Here is a 4287-nt window from a genome sequence, read left to right as displayed (position 1 = left end):
TCGTTTTTCTTCTTTCAAATTTTACTATTTAGGATTCATTTATATTTAGCTCAATAGATCAAAGAAATAATTGCAATATATATATATAATTGTGTGTATTTTTTAATAGAAACAATTCTAGCTCTAAAAATCACAACAACAAAAAAATCTTTAAAAAAATAAAAATAAAATAAATATATTTTGGTCATGTTATTCCAAAGATTAAAATGTAATTTCCACCCTAATATAAAGGTGATTTGCGATGTGGTTAAAAATGTCTTGAGGATGTGGAAACTGTATTTTCTAGTTGTTGGGAGAGAGAGAACAAACCCCAAGCTCGCACAATGAAGCCGTCCTACAAAGACAGCCACATTACCTCATCCGGAGACTGATTAAACATATTAAAATAAGAGCAGGATTTCAACTGTTATTGCCCTGTGAGAGAGTTTGATTAATTAGCATATTTGCTTTCTCATTTAGAGGCATTGAGAATTCCTCCTAAACATCATTTTCCATGCGCCTAAAAATCCGCTGTCACAATGTCTTTTCTCCGTCGAGAATTTCACAGAGCGAGAACAATGAACCCGAAATGTCTAAGTTATAATTATACCTAAGATGACAGATGACAGTTAAAAACTTAATTTAGAATAAAAATCTCTTTTGACTGAGTTGTGCGGTGGAGAGAGAGAGGGAGAGAGAGAGAGAGAGAGAGAGAGAGAGAGAGGGATCTCTCCTTTAGAATGGTAATTACTCTGCCATTTATTATTCGATCAGCTCACGCAATTAAACGGGTGTGTGGAGGACACAGCTGATAATAAAGTGAAGGGAAAGAGAATGCTAATTAACCTCAGGGATGGCTGCTCCTCGCTCTTCACGTCTGCTGCCATCCTCCCGAGCTGCTCTGGTGGTGCCGTGACCCGGGCGGCCAGGTCCAGACTTCTCTCCGCTAGAATCTGCAGACCAAACGCCAACCTCTCAACTTACTGACACATGGCCGGTATTAACTATTCACAAGTGTTTGTATATTCATGATCGCAGTCATGGCCGTTACCCACACTGTCGGAGCGATGATGCTCCAAGGTGACGCCGCACACTCGTATCACATTGAGTTACACTGCAGTTGTGTTACTTCTTCTGGTAAACCGTAGGAAAATATGACCGTTATATATTCTTACATTTTATACACAGCTCTCCAAACCAAACAACTGGAGCCATTGTTCATGTCATAAAAGTTTGATATCACAAATCATTAACCCTAAGGTACATTTGTGTTTTGATTGAAAATTGAAAGTGGAAAAATAAGAATCCGGCTAATTTAATTCTTTCCTCGCCAAACACAGAATTTTCGGTTGTTTGTGAGAAAACGCTTCCAGGCCGAAAACTGAATTTTCCGTGTTTCCACTGTCGGAAGCTAGGGGGGCGCTATTATGCATCTTCAGACTGAGTACAGAATCTCCTGATCAAAACACACCCAAGGAAGACGCAGTAAAACAGGTGATTGCATTTAATCATATGCATATGAAAAATAATGTGATCATCAACATTAAACAGCATAAACTGTCTAATGTTAATGAATGAAATGTGGACCCAGGACGAGCTACAGGACTGAAGCATTAGGGGTGTTGATGGACTCGATCTCCTCTATCTGTGTTTGAGCCTCGCTCTGAATCTGATCTGGAAAGCTTTTTGTTCAAAATGTTGCTTTTTTATGAAACTTACCCATATTCAAGTAGCCTGATGTGGTCATATTCAATTCTAGTCAGAATATGAGTCTGATGCTCCATTGGGCTGTGATTATGGGGCGTGTTTCAACCCAACCAGGAAAGACATCAATTGGACAGACCAACAACCAATCAGAGCAACAAAGCGACGCATTGTCAAATGTCAACAGAGCTCAACTGCACTGTGTTGCCAAGTCCACGTTTTTTTTCTGTGGGTTGTTTTCTATGTCCGCGGGTTGAAGTGACTATTATGTGATATATAGACCCATGAGTGCAAATTTTAGCAGGCAATCTTGCTAAAATAACACACATTTTACCCCCAAACACCATTTTTCCCCCGGAGAACCCCCCGAGAATCTATTGTTTTGGGCTAGTAGTTGACGGGTTTTGTTGTAAAAACTTGGCAACCCTGTCTGCTTGGCGCTGAAATCAGACTGGAATACACGATCTTTGCCGGTGTTGTAAAAAAATAAAATTATTTAATGATGCACAGAGTACTTATCCAACATGATCATCATTTCTGGGAGAAATAGTGAAGGTGAATGCGGATACAAACAAGCTCTCCGTTTAGGATTCGAACAAATATAATCCGAACCCCTTTTATGACGTGATGATTACGTTACTGTTGATCATCTGTCTGTCATCGTCTAAAGCCGCCCTGATGATTTTATTGGTCCACACAGTTTCTGTTCAGAGATAATTACTCCTCTATGGATCGAGGCCAGATCGAACTGCCCGACCAGCTGCGTTCCAGCGGCTCACGCAGCTTTGGATAGATAGACAACTAAATAAAACCAGTGGTGTGCCAGAGAAATAGGCTGATTATGGGTAATGTGGGTGCAAATGCGAAATGATCTATATTAATATTTCTAAAAATAATCAGCTAATATTTCTATCAAACTCATGCCTATTCAGAAGAAAACCTTTTCTGGGGGCTGCCCAATATGATGTGTCAAAGTCCAGTTGTTGGACGAGAGAGAGATTATTTGTCATAAACACTTTAAGAATCCGTCCAGCAGAGGAGGAATGTTATTCTGCACAGGACTGCGGAAGAACTCAAAGCGCCACGGGCAGCTATTTTCTCATTTTCAACTTTCAATTTTCAATGTACACGGACCATTCGTGGAAGTGCATGAAGACCTTCTTTGTCAATCAAATGCTCAACAACCCTTTTAAATGGATTCCTTTGCTTTTAACACACAGTGGGACACCTGACACAATGGGATAAATAGGGAGCCCCCTTTTTAAAATGGTCAGAACAATGTGTGTGTGTGGCGGGATAATATAAGATTACATCCATATGCTTTCAGGAGAACTTCTGGACTTCCAAACCTGGTTTTGTACTGGTTTCCTCACACTTATCCTGAAATCATTTGGATGAACATGTAAGGACATGTAAGGCTGAACAACACTGACAATTTCTGACATTTTGGCTGCGTGACATTCTCCGGTTTTGTTGTTACCGGAGTATCCGAAGCACAAGCTGTAAAGGCTCTGCCCTCTTCTGGAAAGGGGGCGGGGAGCAGCAGTTAATTTGCATTTAAAAGGACACACACAAAAACATAATACATTATCTGGGGGATATTTTGAGCTGAAACTTCACACGTTTAAAGTTACACGTCAGGCTACAGAAGAATACCATAATTCCTCCGTTCAATTAGGCCTAAGACATCGAGAGTCACACAGACCTATATCAACCCAACCACAACACATAATTGGGAATAGCATGCCTTACCTTCACACAGAATCAACCACAGAGGCCTGGGGTCAGCTTCCTTTGCTGTTCGTCCAGAAATCCAGGAAGCAGATATTCGTTTATATTTTTTCTACAAATCTTTGCGTTAACGTACTAAACATGAGTGGAATTTGGACGGCAGCGCCCCCACACCGTGATGCTCATGACAAGAATAGCACCTATAGTTCTCCTTATTGAAGTGAATTAGGTTTAAATCGCCATCATGCATTAATTCATTATATTTTTGAAGTTTTACACATAATAATTCACGGTGATCACATTACACAAAACTGAAATTGAACTTCAAAATAACACATTGTCAATATTTTTGAGACCCCCCAACAATGTCACAAATCGTGTTTTCAGGGGAGCCCATGTCTTATGTCCCCTGTAGTTCGCACCCTGGAAAAAAATTATATTTGACGATTTCATTGATATTTGAGTAATGCATTGCAACTTGCTATTAAGCATATAAGTGGTATTGGTTAATTTTATGACATTTGATTTGGTCACCATACTGTATGTTCTTGCTATATGGAAAATATCACAGTGAACATTCTGTGAAACTTCATATTTTGTGTGTCAGGAAGTGAATGACGAGGGTGAGAAAATGACACAATATGATGTTTCTTAAAAAACTAAGTTCGGGAGAAGCACGTTCAAATGATCTACCTAATCATGATGTCATTCCAACCAGCTGTCAACAATCAGTAATCAACATGTCTACCAATCAGCTCAAGTGGAGGATCACATAAATACCCAGTCAACTCACCAACGTTCCTTGACAAAGTTTGCAGCATCCCTCCACCACCCCTTCTACCTCACACGCACCTGGTTAACTTTCCTAACCAG

Source organism: Pseudorasbora parva, chromosome 5 (genome assembly GCF_024679245.1).
Source record: "Pseudorasbora parva isolate DD20220531a chromosome 5, ASM2467924v1, whole genome shotgun sequence".
NCBI classification, from domain to species: Eukaryota; Metazoa; Chordata; class Actinopteri; order Cypriniformes; family Gobionidae; genus Pseudorasbora; species Pseudorasbora parva.
Note: the sequence above shows the minus strand (reverse complement) of the source record.